Below are 16,430 nucleotides of genomic sequence, written 5' to 3' on the forward strand. Positions count from 1 at the left end.
TTACCTTAATGTTTCCCAAACTGTTTGCCAGGGGTTTTAAAATGTTCAGAAACATAATCAAAATTTTGCTGTTACTTTCTCTTCAGGAAAGATCGGGTAGATTTGGGTAGGGGTGATGGCCTTGCCGCAGTACTGAAGGGCATTAATTTACTACTGAACAAGGACGTAATGTGACACCTGAATGTAGCATACCAGGAGGCAATCACAAAAAGACCACAGTGAATAAATAGTGCTATGTTAAAAAAGAGTAAATAAATGCACTGACAACATAGTGAGGCATGGCCTCTCTTGCGCATGTCTGTAAAACTGACGTTTGTTCTTGAATTTTTGTCCTGAATTTTGACCCTTTGTCCTGAATTTTTGTCCTGAATTTTGACCCTTTGTCCTGAATTTTTTACAGTCCTGTCCAGAATTAGCCTTAATTCCAGGTGGTCACCCTAACCCTGTATATCCTTCTAACTGTAGGTAGTCTTTCTCTTTCTTTGCTGCTTCACAGAGAGTTAAGTACCTCTTCATTACTTGATGTGTTTACGTTCAATGTTTTGCCAGAAGATTGTTGTTATTATGTTTTGATACATCGCGTTGCGTTATCCCAAAATTTGAGCATGCGCGTGTCAGCTTGTTCGCCGTTTATCCACACGTTGTAATACCTATTTTGCAGATAAATCCCTTGGAGGTGGTAACCCACTCTGAGCAAGGCCCCGAGTCACCGCTGCTCTGATTGGCTGTGGAGTGGGAAACATATTGGGAAGCTGCGCTCACGTCATCCTCTTTCTACTGCCACACTCAGGATCAGAACACGTATGTGCGTGCCGATCAACAGCCGCTTTTAAACGTGCGAATGCATTTTTTACAGAGATGCCCTGAGACGGCAAGCCCCGGAGATGCTCTGACGAGACAGAGTCCCGCAGGGTTGTGGAAATTATCAGAGGCTCTGCCCAGAGTGTTTTCAGGCCTTTTCCCTACACTATTTTAACAGCATTAAAACTGGCCTGGCCAGTAATAAATTCAACTTACATCTGTTGTGCTCCCCTTGAATACCCCTTTGGAGTTTTATATATACATTTCCACCTTTATTAATAAGGGTATTATCTGCAACACTGAAATGTCTAATCCTATAAAACTGTCTCAACAAATGACGCTGTTTGAGGAATATCAAGACGGGGATGATAATCATTACTATGAGGAGGACCCTGCTGGGTCATTTTAGCAAAAGCCGGTCCACGCCCTGGATGCAGGAGTACGCCAGACAGTTAGTCATGCCTTGGTGAAAACCATTGTTCCCTTAAAAACCATCTTTATGGTTTCACTCAACAACAAGGCTGGTTACCCCCCATACAGACAAGCTCCAGGACACGGAGAACATATCGACGCATAAGCAAGATAAAGGACCCCACACGGATGTGTTTGAGAAGCCAGCAGCATCCATTGCAAACGAACACGCATATAGCACCCCTTCAGATTCTCAGGCTGATGCGGACATAGAGGACTCTGATTCATCATCTCAGACCTCAGAGCAGGACGACTGCCCGAAGCCGGGTAAACGTAAGAGCAAGACGCACCACCTGACATCCCGTAAGCAACCTAAGGTACTTACCTTTGAGCCTGGGGACATCATTCACCCCAGAACTACTACATGGGTACCACTGCAGGAAGTGGCGACAACAGGTTAAGACACACATGCGCCAAGATTTCAACAAGGAAGTATACGCCCGACTACGGTCAGAATGCCCCAGACCCAATCTTCAGGACAGGGTAGGTGGATCCCACCATTGTCACTTAGCTTCAAAAATACACTAAGGACCCAAAGAAAGGGCTGGACCGGGCATGGAAATCATGCCAAGACAAACTTTTAGACATGACAGGCCCCCTAACTAAGATACTAGAAATGGCCTTTCACTCAAAAGAATCGAAGACCCCCATCGACGCTGAGACTTTGGTAGGATGGGCCTAATGGGCCATTCTTCGATTAGGAAATACCAACTGTGCCATATCTAGTGAATGGCGCAGGTCCATCCTAATGAACCTGCGCAAGGCCTTCTCTTTGGAGCTTTCCTGAAAGACCTATCAAAGTTTGTGGTGACCTATTCCAATTTGGACAAAGCACAATTATCCATTGGCAAAATCATGTGTCCACTTTTTAGCTGGGCCAGACGTTTTAGGTGGTGAGTTTTTGGCCGGGGGTATCTGCAAGGCCCGCAAAGAGACTATTCCTAATGAGAGTACTACCAAACAGGCAGAAGCGCCTATCAAGGCCAGTCCACCACCCTCTACCCATCCAGAACTCGCAACTTCGGACAGCGGTTCCGGAAAGGGTGAGCTAGGGGCATCCAAAACTCTTTCTCTCGGAGTCTAGTACCACAAGTGAGAAACATTTCTTAATCAGAGGTATTGTTGGGGGGGAAGAACAAAACTGTTTGTACACACACTGGCAGAGAATTTCACCGGCTCCATGGATTTTAGAGACTGTTCAGGGTTTCAAAATGAAGTTCTACAAGACCCCAGTACAACTCCATCCTCCACAAGCGATGTATGTTTCCAGTCTATACCAGAACTTTATAAAGTCAGAAATTCAGGCTTTACTTCAAAAAGACTCCATAGAAACAACATTTTTGCATTCTGACGGCTTAATCAGCTGCACATTTTTAGTCAAAATGAAGCATGGAGGATCCAGATTGGTTCTCAATCTTCGGGATTTCAATCAATGGATCCTTTACTGTCATTTCAAGAAGGAAGGGATCCAGCTTCTATGGGACATTCTCCAGGAGGGAGGTTGGATGGTTCGGTTACATCTAAAAGACGCTTGCTTGACCATTTCTATTTTCTTTCCTCACAGTCGTGTCCTGCAGTTTCCGTGGAATGACGTGTGTTACAAGTTCAAAGTAAGACTCTCAACCGCACCTTGGTGCTTCACAAAGATTATGAAGCCAGTGGTGGAGTGTTAGAGATGCGGTCTCTAGTTGGCAGTCGGTTTGCACCCTGTCCAAGTAGGGACCCTCCCTCTAGTCAGGATAAGGGAGATACCCGCTCAGATAACCCCTGCTCACCCCCTTGGTAGCTTGGCACGAGCAGTCAGACTTATCTCAGAAGCAATGTGTAAAGCATTTGCACATAACACACAGTAATAAGTGAAAACACTACAAAAGGACACCACACCAGTTTTAGAAAAATAGCCAAGACTTATCTGTGCAAAACAAGTCAAAAACGATAAAAATCCAACATTCAGTGTTAAAGATAAACATTTTGCAAGATTTACTCAAAAATACAGTTCCTTGAAGTCAATAGCTCAAGGAGTCGTGATCAACAAAACCAAAAGTTCAGGCCAGCCGTGGCGTTGCGGGCCAGCTACAGTGTCAGGAAGACCCGCAAAACAATACCTTTGGAATATCAGGGCATCGTGATCCTTGCAGTGAGCTCCGGAGAGTGGCGTGACTGGTGTCGCGGTGTTGGCTCCGGAGTCAGTGCGGGAGTCATCGGGCCCTTGAAGTCAGACATGTTGCAGATCGAACTCTGGGATGGTGAAGTCAGGAGCGCTGGTGTGGATGGCAACGGGGCTGCGGTGCAAAGCGGGACGATGCGACGTGCGGTGCCCACAGGTCATGGTGCAGGCAGTGGCTTAGTGACGGCTTCCAGCAGTGTTGGTGAGACCAGGGTTGCGGTGTGAAGTGGAGCAGTGCGACAAGCCGTGTCCACAAGTGCAGGCAGCGGCCGCATCGTTACTGGAGTGCTGTCATCGGTAGGCCTAAGCCAGCAGTGTGGGATGGGACGGTGCTTCGTGACCCTCACGAGCGGTGTCCACAGGCCACGGTGCAGGCAGGGATGCCTGGTGACGACACTGGAATCGACGGTGTTGGCTTCGGTGGACTGGGGCTGCGGTGCGGGATGGGACGGTGCTTTGTGCTCCTCACGAGTGGTGTCCACAGGCCACGGTGCAAGCAGTGGCACCGGTGTCAGCAGGAGCGTCGCTGCCGGGGAGGCCCAGGCAGTGGTGTGAGCATGCCGGAGTGTGGGGCCCACAGGTCGCGGTGCGAGCAGCCGCTCAGTGAAGTCATCTGATGATGGCGTCGGTGAGACCAGGTTCGCTGTGCGAAGCGGGCAATGCGACTCCGTGCGGTGTCAGCAGGTCACGGTGCAGGCCAGCGGCGTCGTTGGCGTCATCACAGTGGTTTCTCCTCTCGGGCAGCACAAAACACACAGTTTCCAGTGCTGCAGGTCGAGGAAACTGAAATCTTTGGTGTCCCTGAGACTTCCAACAGTTGGTCCTCGACAGAACTGAACCTCCACATCAACTGCCTAGGGCTTCTGGCTGGTTCATTTGCAGTTCTGAGTTTTTCAGCGAGGAAAGCAAAGTGTTGCATTCGACTCTGCATGGACAACATCTCAGCGGTCTGTTACATGAACAAACTGGGTAGAACCAGGTCCAAACTTTTGACAGAGATAGCCAAAGATTTTTGGCACTTTTGCCTGCAGAATCACATCTCCGTGACAGCGGAATATCTTCCAGGTCAGCGCAATGTGATAACAGACTGGCAGTCTCGACACCTTTGAGATTTCAGCGACTGGAGACTTCATCCGAAAGTCTTTTACGCGATGCTCCGCAGATGGGGACCCTGCAAGATAGATCTGTTCGCTTCTTGCCTGAACCATCAACTTCCAACGTACTTCATTTGGCACCCAGATCCGGAGGCTCGAACGACAGACACTTTTCTTCAGGACTGGTGTCCATTCCAGGCCTATGCCTTTCCCCTGTTTATGATGATACCCAGGGTATTGGCTCAGCTGAGATGTCAGAAAGTGGAGGTGATTCTAGTGACTCCGCTATGGAGAGCACAGGCCTGGTATTCGAATGCACTGGAACTAGCCTGTGCCCCTCCAGTTCTTCTACCACAGCGCTGGAACCTTTTGTTTTATCCAGAGGGTCTTCTTCCTCCATTGATCGAGATAGGTCAACTGTCTTTAATAGCCCAGAAGGCTTTGGGAAAAGATGGAGCATCCCAGGCCTTTCGCAAGAGGCTCAAGAATACATTAGTCAGGCATAAGAGATACACATCCGCATGGAAATGTTGGTGCAATTAATGCAGTTCACAGGGTACAGATGCCGTTAGAACAGACTGCAACATGACTGTAAATTTTTCTTTCTTCTAATGCTGCATCAGGCATGGCCTATAGATCTGTAAACAATTTCCGGTCAACTTTTCAGCTGGACGCTCCTTTGTAGATGGTAGTCCTATTGGACAATTGCCCATTGTATGCAAATTACTCAGAAGTATCCGGGTGTTAAATCCTCCCCAGCCTAAGTATTCATCTTTATGGGATGTGAATATAGTCCTCAGATTTTTAGATTCTTGACCTAGCAATAAATACCTACCTAGGAAACAGTTATCAGCCATATTAACCATGATGCTGTGTCTCATCTCATGGAAGAGAGTGTCGGATGTGAGAGCTCTGGATCTGGCCAGAAGGCAGTTCTCCCCTGAAGGGGTCACTTTTAGAATCTCTAGGAGAACAAAGAGCAATTCCAGATTATTATCTTATCTGGCGTTCCCGGAGAACCCTAATTTATGTGTGGTTCAGTGCCGGAAAGCATATGGGGTAAGTACAGTGGAGTTCCGGACTGACACAAAAGGTCAATTACTGACTGCACTTCAGAAGCACTTTCGTCCAGTGACATCAGCTACTTTGGCTAGATGGATGAAATGGCTTCTGGCTGAAGCTGGTATTGATATCTCTAAATTCCAGGAGCACTCGGCAAGAGGCACTATGGCTTCCAAATCTTTTTCTTATGATTTCGATTGGAGGACATTTTGAAAGGTGCCAACTGGGCATCTGAGTATACTTTTAAGGCATTTTATTTCAAACCTATTATAGATGTAGCTTCTGTAGTAGTGGTTCAGCTTTAAACAAGCATAATCTGAGCCTCTGGTCGTGACATAGAATATAAAGTTTTCTAGCATTCGCGTCAAAGAATTTTCCATTCTATTAAGGACACTGAGGCGAGGATTATTCCACCCGGATAAGATAAAACCTGATCGCATATGTTATACTATAATGTACAATGTAATGAAATGTATTGATGTTTCATGTGTTGCCCTCCTTAATCCTGTAAAATTGATCAATGGTTCTGATGAGTACAAAACAGCGTTTACGACTCAGTATTTGTTCTTTCTTATAGGGCAGGATGACAAGTGATCAGTACAGGAGTAAACTGTGTTCAAGACCTGTTGTCGCTACGCACTTCAGGACAAGATGACACATGATCGAGCACCGCCAGTTTGCCTTGGTTTCTTGAAATCATCTGACGCCTTTTGTTTCTGCGTTCAGGATCTGGTGACTATACGTTCTTAAAGTTGGGGGCAGTGTTCCCTCTGTCGAGTTCTAGACTTGTTTGATTTGGTTGGTTACTGTCTCACACGGAGCAACAGTCAGGAGGATATATAGGGTTAGCTCTAAGGATAATCATGTGACTGAGAAGGTTTATTGTCAAATGTAGTGTTTATTAAACTTTATTGTGATCGGCTGCTGAAAAAAATAAAGCATAGAAAGAGAAGCATAATCCTCACCTCTGTGTCCTTAACAGAAATGAAAATTCTTGGATGCCAATGCTAGAAAATTTGATATCCTTCATTCAGGTTAGCAGTTGCGGTAAAGTCCTAGGCTGTCCAAGAATACGAGTCACCACTGTAATTTCCTGACTATCAGATCATACAGGGATAACTGGGCGTCTAGAACCGGAAGTGACGTCCTTGAGGGCTGACTTTGGAATCACTTCCTGCCATTCACGCTTTTGCGGGTTCTAATGTCGGAACCTGGCGGCGCTACGTTCCTCGAGGGCTCATTTGGGCCGTGGCACCAATTAGTGGAGGGAAGTAACTGGGGGTCGGCTTTGCCAGACGCAGTAAAACTACCGTCTGTGCGTCAAACCACAGAGGAATGCGCGTAAGAGCTATATTTGTTCCGCCTGCCAAGGGCCTCCCTCTGGCCCCTGCATTTCTAGCCCTTAAATGTCTGGTGTGGAACCTCGTCCGTGAGTTACTAATCAGAGACGGCAGGAGAGTTTGGCCTAGAAACAGCCCAGATATTAAAGTGAACTTTTCCTTGGCCCGCAAAAGTATAATTCTCTTTCAGTAGAACATCCCTAAAACCATCTATGAGCACAAACATACTCATGTCTGCAAATCTAATAACATTTACATCTTTAAGAAGGGAAAAGTGAGACATTTAAATTCTGCCTTTGAAGTGGAAAAACTAAACTGTTCTCTTACATCAACAAGACACAACTATTGCAATGGGTGAAAATTCTTGAAAAAATATGTCCCTTGTGGAAGAATTGTTTTGCGAACATGAAAAAATTCTCTTGTTAAAAGTTGATTCTTGAAAGTAACCCAAAGCTACTTTTGCTGGACTTTGTTCCGGCACAAATAGGTTATTTCAAAGGGATGAACTTCTTAGTTTCACAAAGCTTAGGAAGTTAACAAAACAAAAAAAAGCACAAAGTCAGCATGGGAGGAAAACCTTCCGAACATCATGCTAATCTCATTTAAGCATCTCTAATACTAAAAAGTATTCCTAACCTGCGGTTTTTAGGGAGAGAACTCCCCAAAAAACTGAAAAATCTGCTCACCGACACAAAAATCCCTTCTCTATGTGAATCTTCGAAACCCTAGTGTTTGCCATATATTTGTGCCTTTTCAGTGTATGCGGGACCATTGTTAATCATGCTTGTGTTTTTGGGTGGCACGGGACGCAGGGCGGGGTGGTGTTTTGCCAACATTCTTTCTCAGCTCGATGATTGCCTTCTGGTGCCCATAAGATTCAGGTGGGTGAGACACCGAGCACAGAAAACATGTTGAAAATACCACAGAGCCTCTTACAATTGGATCATCACTGCTTATCCAATGGACTTCAAACGCGGCTCTTCGTTTGGATTCATGGTTTACCCTTACTGCCATTGGATGGTCATCCGTCATCTCGGCTCCTGCCATTCTCTAATCACCATCCATCTTTCGTACCATTGGACGACCATTATCCAGTCTTACTTGTGCCATTGGACAGTTACAGTCTGTCATCATTGTTTGTGACAATTCATTTCCTCCACCGTTCCTCCTTCTCTTTGCTATTGGGTGATCACTACCGTTCCTTCTCCCGGTGACTGGGTGGCCACCTTTCCATTAACATCCTGCCATTGGACAATGACAGCCCATTTCCTTCGTGCCTACCGCTGACAACCATTCATCTTCCCTCCAACCAGTAAATTGTCTAGGGGCTTCTTTCCTCCCTTCTACAAAGGGTCCTCCGTTGCACTTGCTCGGTCCTCACCGATTTGTCGTATATCTATTTGGGTCTTTTATTTGTCATGTCATACTGAACTCATTTGTTGCTAAGCAACCAGTGCTTGGATTTTTGCCCCACTAGGTTAAATGTCATTTTGCCACCCACTCATCAATATGGCCATGTGTTATGCTTTTGAATGGAATTAATTCACTGCACCAGAAAGAAAGAATTGTTATCTTCTAGAGAGGAGAAGAAGAAATAGGATTCAGACGACCTCTGCTATTATTTACTTATTTATATTTGTATTTTTTAATTTATTTATTTACTCACTCACTCAGTGTATTTCTGGTACAAAGAAGTACAGGAGCGGACACATTCACCATACCATAACTAGAGGGTTGAAAGTTCAAGCAGAGTTTTCGAAACTTATCAGTAGAATTATAGGCAGGATTTAGAAAGTTTATTCCAGACTGGAAGAGCCAGACAAGGGAAGCTTTGGTTAGCATTTTTGTTTTCCTCACTTTTGGGCTTTCCAGCATCAGTCAAGACTTGTGTTTTCTCCTCCTCCAGTGACCAACAAGTTCACTTGTATCTAACAAGTCAATATGCCTTCTCCGCTTCATGAAGAGTTTTAGGGACAGATATAGCAACTGGGGGAGGTACTCTGTCCGTCAGGGAGCAGCAGGGCATTAAGATTAGCATCCTGACAGACTACCATCCTCCACATTTAGAGACCACTGTTGGCCCAGTGGTGCTAGGCAGGTTATGGTCAAGGTACACACAGTTTGGTTGATGGCCACTGTTGGTCTTGACGTCCATCCACCAAACTTTTACAAAAATTTTGTTTTCCAAAACCAAATGCCAAAATGGGAGTTTGTTTTTGAAAACCAAAAAATAGCCCCCTACACCCAGGTAGTTGCATGGGCGTGTAGGTTCTTTTTTCTCTCACTCACAGTAGGTTCTGCCTGACTGCGTTGTACAGAAAAAAGGACCTTACATTGTCCAGCATAACCTTGCTTTATTCAGAATATTTTAGATTCCACTTTAACTACCTTTAAGTCAATCAATCAATCAGGGTATTTGTAAAGCGCACTACTCACCCGTGAGGGTCTCAAGGTGCCGGCATTTTATATCAATAAAAAACATTCACAGAAATCAGGCTCAATATTTTTTTCCAAAATCTATTTTGTATTGAGCTTCCTATCTAAGATGCTGATAGTGACTCGAGGTACATCACATGCCTGTCTTGCCTTGCTATATTTTCCAGGATAACCATGATTGAACCCCTGGCTGATGGAACACAGAACACAATCGAAATGTGTTCTACGTTGCTACAAAGTCCTTCAATAAACTTTAACCGTAGGGCAGGCAACCGCTAGGAGGTGATCCGCAAGGACACAGAGGATGCGGTAAGAATGGTGCTCTTTGTTTCCAGGAATCCCGCATCCTGATGGAACGTCAGAATATCCTCCCACAATCTGTTATGAAATTGTATCATAAAAGAGCGAAGGTTTTCGTCCATTGTTCACCAAAAACTGGTAGAACCGGTTCCTGGCGTGGAGGAGCAGAGTGGCAACACTAATCTGTGTACATTAGGAGGCGGAAGTGGCCCGGGCGGGTCAATACAAAGGAGGAACTTGAGCTCATGATTTCTCACTGTGGCTGTGAATGCAAGCTTCCAGAAGACATTTGGTGTGATCTTTGGCAAGTCACTTGTGTCTCACAAGGCTTAGACCTCTATTGAGCTGCCTTGAATGTCTTCAAGCGAAATCTAGTGAAAACCTGAAAAGTTGAGGCGTGTGAGGTGACGTCACTATGTAAGTCCTGCGGAAGGTAGTTTTGAGAGACAACCAATTGGTGGTACAGAACCCTGATGACCACTGTGGTTTGAGTTAGGCATCAGCCCTTCCCGGGTAATCTTTAGTTTAGAAACTTTGAATGGCTTCTCTTTTATTCAGAATCTGGTCAAGACACCACCAAGGAACTTCTACCTCTGGCAGTCGACAGGGGTAAAGCAAAATGATGGAGCCATGACCCAACTGGTCCCCGAGTTTCCCCTTGTTCTCCTTCCAGGAGGTGGCTCTAAGATATTCTGGTATGGTCCTTTCTATTGAGTAGGGAATATCCTTATACTTTAATATTGTAGCCATTACATTAACGACAACAATATGGAGAGCTGATTATGTGTAGATTTTCTATACCTAATTCCACATATATGTACCTTGAAGATACATACATCTTGATGGTACAAAGGTGTGAAGTTAAAAATAGTAAATGTATACTTCCCTAAACAAACCTACCTTTCAATATTTTTGTCCTATTTTGGTTACGACATTATGGAATAATGATATTCCTTACCTGATATTCCAGATTACCACTAATATTCTTCATCATTATCTCGGGTTAACCAAAATACAAATATTGAGTCGAATACTATTATATCGCTCGTAACTCGAGTTTCGCAATTGATTTCTGCAGCAAAATTAACTGGCACAATCATCAACAATGGATTTATTGATAACCTGTACAATATCTTCCTGGAAAAGGTTCCAACAAATTTAGCTTGAACAATTTATAGGCGCTTGGTAGGGACTGGCACGGTCTGGACTTCCTTCCCCATGAGTGTCTCACCTGTTACAGGTAGGATTTTACTGGTACGCAGATAGTATTCTCCTCAAGGGCATTTGACATTTGAAATCCATGAACCACAACTGGTTGGCGCCACTCATGGCTCGTGGGATGCCGTAGGAAATAATATCACTATTACGTTATATAGTAGTATTTGAAATTTTCAATTTGGCTAATGTAACTGAACCAAATGAATGGGCCTGGCCTTATGAAATATTAAAAACTATTGCTTTTTGGCGTATTCAAATTACACCCTCTGTGATATTCTCTAGCAAGGAAGATCAAAGTGAAGGTTTTTTTTTTTTTAAAGAAAAAAAAAAACTAAAAAATTACATTTTAGTTTTTGGAACGCATTTTACTTTTTAGGAGTTTTTCTCCTGTAATTATTTTTAGGTATTCTCCGATGTTTTCAAATAATTTTGAGAAGTTAGAAAAACTGAAATCCCAAACTTTTGAACATTCCTAAGGTTAAGGAAGAGAAATGAGCTTTCAGACAGGAAGACCGAGAGAAAAAATACACAATTTCATTTGGGCAGAGAATCAGCAATGGCCCTTTAAATTCTAAACACCAAGACTAAAGTCAGGCCACTGGAATTATGCGTTTCTGTGGCTGCGGTGTTTTCCAGAGAATTAGGGATTTACCACATAATCCATCATCTGCTGCATAAACCTGAGATGAGTTTAACCAAAAAAAAAAAAATTTATTAGCATAACTGGATCAAAAATCACTAAAAACATGGTGAAACGTTTTCTTGTGCAGTAAAAAAAAACCCTCACAAAGGTTGACTGGTCCAGTAGTTTATTGCTGTATTTGCATGTTAATCTGGTAAGAAAAAGGTGAAATATTTTCCACACAGGGTTACCATGTGTAAAAATGTCAAAATAATGAACTTATACTATCACTAAATGTGCAGAACTCCACCACAAAATGAGCCTTTTCTTGCTGCATAATTTACTCAACCCTTCCGCATAATTTGGTCCTCCTCTGCTGCATTATTCCAGCGGCACTGACTAAAGTAGGACCATGCAAGCTTGCTTATGGGGTCATCTACGTAACTAAAAGGCCAAGCTCTAAACCCCTAGAGTGCATCAGCTTCCTTAATTCATACCCCTCAAATGTCCAACATCTACTTTGACGTCATGAAAGAACTGCAATGAACTCAAAGATTGTAACGTTGATTTTCTTCGGTCTTGTACTACCATGAACAGGACAGTTAGTTTGTAGACTACCACGCATTGGTAATGTCTCATGAACTAACCGTGTTGACTCTACGAGATCTTTTATGTGTTCATCTCATACACATGCGGAAAAAGAGGATTCTTGTAACAAGTTGGGGTGGGTGGAACTTGGGGAGTTTCACTCTGTGGAGTTCCGCGGAGTTGCATAAAAAGTCTGTGAGATTCCGTGGATTTCTGTGAGTGGTCGGAAATCGGTGTGTCACGCTGCTTGCAGTGATGTTTATCACCAGCAGGTTTCTCCACACTGAGAAATCAACACGAACGGCCCCATGCTGCGCCCCAGATGGCGCTGCTGCCCAAGTTGGTTTTGTGCGAACAAAACTCCGTGAACACCGCTGGCGGAGCAGAGTTTATCACTCATCCGGAGTAACAAGCAGGCTGGCCGGCCCTTCGAACCAGAGGCGCAAACATTGATCACAAACACAGAAATATGTGTTGGGAAATAATAGGACTGTAGCACAAGACTATGGCATCATTTGCCGAGGATCACACAATATGAGCACTTGAAGCCACTTGATTAGTGACCGAAAGCTGAAGCTAAAATGTCTGCTGGTGTCCCAAGACGTCACAGCCCCAATCCAAGATGGCAGTTGATACAATGGGATTGTGCAAGCTCAAGGTCCTCGCCTGCACCACTTCTAGGCATCTGTTCTGGGATGTCGCTCTGGCATGTAGCTTGGCGATGTGGCTGCTGAACTGACCTGCCCTGCATTGTATCCAAACCAAACATCTTATTCCACTCACTTGCGAGTGCTCGAGTTAGCTCTTGGTGGCACTGATCCCTATATCAAAATCTACCTTTATCATAAAGCAATTTGTTGCCTTGTTAGGGGTGGTAAGTGCTATATAAATGCAAAATACAAAGCAATACTTACTAGTGAGGACCTTAACCCCTTGCATGCGGAGGACGGCTGGGAACCATCCTCTGCCTCAGTGCTCGGGTGCGTCGGATGGCTCCCAGCCGTCCTAGCACACAAGCCAGGAAATCTCTCTGGTTCAGGCACCAGAGAGATTTCCTGCTGCAAACAAAAACAGTCTCAGGAGGTGGGGAACAACTTCCCACCTTCTGACACTGTTTTTTGGTTTTCTGGAAAATTATAATCACTGTGTGCAGCGTGCTGATGTCATTTCTCTGAAAACAAACGTGAAATGAGCTGATTGGCTCATTTCACTTTCTCTGCATTGGTGCTCATGGGGCCATCTCAGCCACCCGAGCACCGATCCAGACAGGATAGGTATTGTGGAAAGGGGAGATTCTATTATTTTTTTTAGTATAGGGGTGGGGGCTTCCCAGAATGGGCACGGCTATGCCCCCACCATCTACAAAAAGGCCACAGTCTTTCTGCTCCCCCTGGGGAGGCAGATGGGGATTATTACTTCCGATCTGCCCCCGGGGGGGGGGACAGAAAGCCCACCAGACACCAGGGAAATATTTGTATCTAAAAAAAGAAGGATGGGGGCATGGCCATGCCCCATCCTGAATAAATGGGGTCAAAATATTTCTTTCCCCCTGATGGGCAGATGTGGTAATTACCCCTGATCCACCCCCAAGGGGGCAGACCGTCCACTAGATGCCAGGGAATTAAAAAAAATAGAGGGGTGGGGGCCTCCCTCTACGTTTCAGGCATGGTTATGCCCCCACCCCAACTGAAGGGGGTAATAGTTTTTCTGCCCACCCTGTGGACTAGAGCATCTCATCCCAATGGCAAGCAAGAGGACATGTGACTCTTTTTCTGTTTTGATTTTATATATGGACCAGGAGATCTTGGCTAACTCCCAATATCATCCCACTTGCAATGGTGAGCAGCTCCACTTTTTGGACTTGGGTACGCTGTCACCAGGAAAAACTACTGGATCCAGACACTTCTGAAAACTAAACATCTGGGGGAGTCCAGGATGGGGTGCTTCACAAGCACCCCACACTATTTTCTCACCCATAGTGCCCTGAAAACCTCCAACTTTGCCTGAAATCAAGCAATTTCCCTACAATTCTGTGATGGAAATGTCAGGAATCTGCATGAATCCACAAAATTCCTACCACCTAGCATTGCCCCCTCTGTACTGATAAAAATTCTGCCCCACTTGTGTGGGTGCCCAAAGCAGAGTCTCACTAAAAATTATGACAAAAACTGCCACTTTTTACCTGCTTTGGTTCCCTTCAATTTCAACATGTTTTTGCACCTTCCCTGTCGCAGGCTCTTGGCCCACCTACACAAGTGAGGTATAATTTTTATCGGGAGACTGAGAGGAATGCTAGATGGCAAGAAATTTGTGCTGGTGTGGTGATCCCACACAGAAACGTAAGGAAAATGTTAGTTTTCTTAGCTAAATGTGAGGTTTGCAGGGGATTCTGAGTAAGAAAACATTGGGGGGATCTATGCAAGGCACACCTCTCTGGACTCCCCTGTGTGTCTAGTATTCAGAAATGTCTGTGTTTGGTAGGTTTCCCTAGACAGCAGCAGAGCCAGGACCAGAAATGCAGGTGCCCCCATTGTAAAAACAGGTCATTTTGTGATAGATAATTTTTATGTCTCCACAATACGTTTTGAGCCCTTCCCTGTCGCGGGCACTGGGCCCACCCACACAAGTGAGGTAGCACTTTTATTGGGAGACTTAGGGGAATGTTGGGTGGTGCCTCCCCTCAGATTCCAGAACTTTCCATCACAGAAATGAGGAAAATGTGTCTTTTTAGACACATTTTGAGGTTTGCAAGGGATTATGGGTTACGGAACTTGGTGGGAGCCACACAAGTCACCCATCCTGGATTCCCCTGGGTGTCTAATTTTAAAAAATGTACAGGTTTGCTAGGTGTCCCTAGGTGCTGGCTGAGCTAGGGACCAAAATCCATAGGTAGGCACATCCCAAAAATAGAGTCAGTTTTGGGTGGAGAAATGTCATGCCTCTATGTTGCATTTTGGGCCATTTCCTGTCGAAGGCACTAGGCCTACCCACACAAGTGAGGTACCATTTTTTGGGGAGACTTGGGGAAATGCTAGGTGGAAGGAGGTTTGTGGCTCCCCTCAGATTCCAGAACTTTCCATCACAGAAATATGAGGAAATTGTGTTTTGTTAGGCAGAGTTTGAGGTTTGCAAGGGATTCTGGGTAACAGAACCTGGTGAGAGCAACACAAGTCACCTCATCCTGGATTCCCCAAGGTGTCTAGTTTTCAAAAATGTACAGGTTTGCTAGGTTTCCCTAGGGACCGGTTGAGCTAGAGGCCAAAATCCACAGCTAGGCACTTTGCAAAAAAGGGTCCGTTTTTAGTGGAAACATGTGCTGTGTCCATGTTGCGTTTTGGGACGTTTCCTGTCGCTGGCACTAGGCTTACCCACACAAGTAGGTACCATTTTTATCTGGAGGCTTAGAGAAATACAGAATTGTAGAAGTGTCATTACCAATTGTCTTTCTCTGCATTTGCATCTTCAAAATGTAAGACAGTTTATAAGAAATAAGTCATTTTGAGAAATGCCCTCTAATTCACACGCTAGTATGTCTACCCCAAAATTCAGACGTGCAAATAATCACTGCTGCTAAACACCTTATCTTGGGCCCATTTGGAAATACAAAGGTTTCCTTGATACCTATTTTTCACTCTTTATATTTTACCAAATGAATTACTGTATACTGGGTACACAAATAGAAACCATTGCAAAGTACAACTCAGGTATTGGCTCTGGGTACCTCAGGTGCTTGGTAAACTTACAAGCCCTATATATTCCTGCTACCAGAAGAGTTTAGCGTACGTAACAGTATATTGCTTTCAAAAATCTACCATACTTAGAAGAAGTTACAGATGAAAACGTAGACACAAACGGCTTTTTTTTTTAGCTCAATTTCAATTTATTTTATTTCAACTGTTACTTTCTGTAGGAAAACCTTGAATGAGCTACAAAAATGACCCCTTGCTGAATTCAGAATTTTGTCTGCTTTTTAAAAATGTATAGCTTTCTGGGATCTACTAATGGCTTCACACCCATTTCTGCCCGTACCTGGACAGAGGCTGAAAGCACAAAAAAATAGGAAAAATGGGGTATGTCGCAGTAAATGCCAAAACTGATAAAAAAATTGGCTTTCAGATTCAAGCCTGTCTGTTCCTGAAACCTGGGAACATGGTGATTTTAGCACAGCAAACCCTTTGCTGCACAGCAAACCCTTCCTTGCACAGCAAACCCTTTGTTGCACCGCAAACCCTTCGTTGCACCGCAAACCCTTTGTTGCACTGCAAACCCCTCCTTGCACAGCAAACCCTTTGTTGCACCGCAAACCCTTTGTTGCACAGCAAAACCTTTGT

General features: G+C 44.6%; 1 protein-coding gene across 3 annotated transcripts in view; it reads right to left on the reverse strand.

Moving 5' to 3' along the window:
• PDE4C (phosphodiesterase 4C) overlaps window positions 1-16,430 on the reverse strand; it is an 837,713-nt gene that overhangs the window by 336,601 nt on the left and 484,682 nt on the right. The window lies entirely within an intron of this gene.

Source organism: Pleurodeles waltl, chromosome 12 (genome assembly GCF_031143425.1).
Source record: "Pleurodeles waltl isolate 20211129_DDA chromosome 12, aPleWal1.hap1.20221129, whole genome shotgun sequence".
Lineage (NCBI taxonomy): Eukaryota > Metazoa > Chordata > Amphibia > Caudata > Salamandridae > Pleurodeles > Pleurodeles waltl.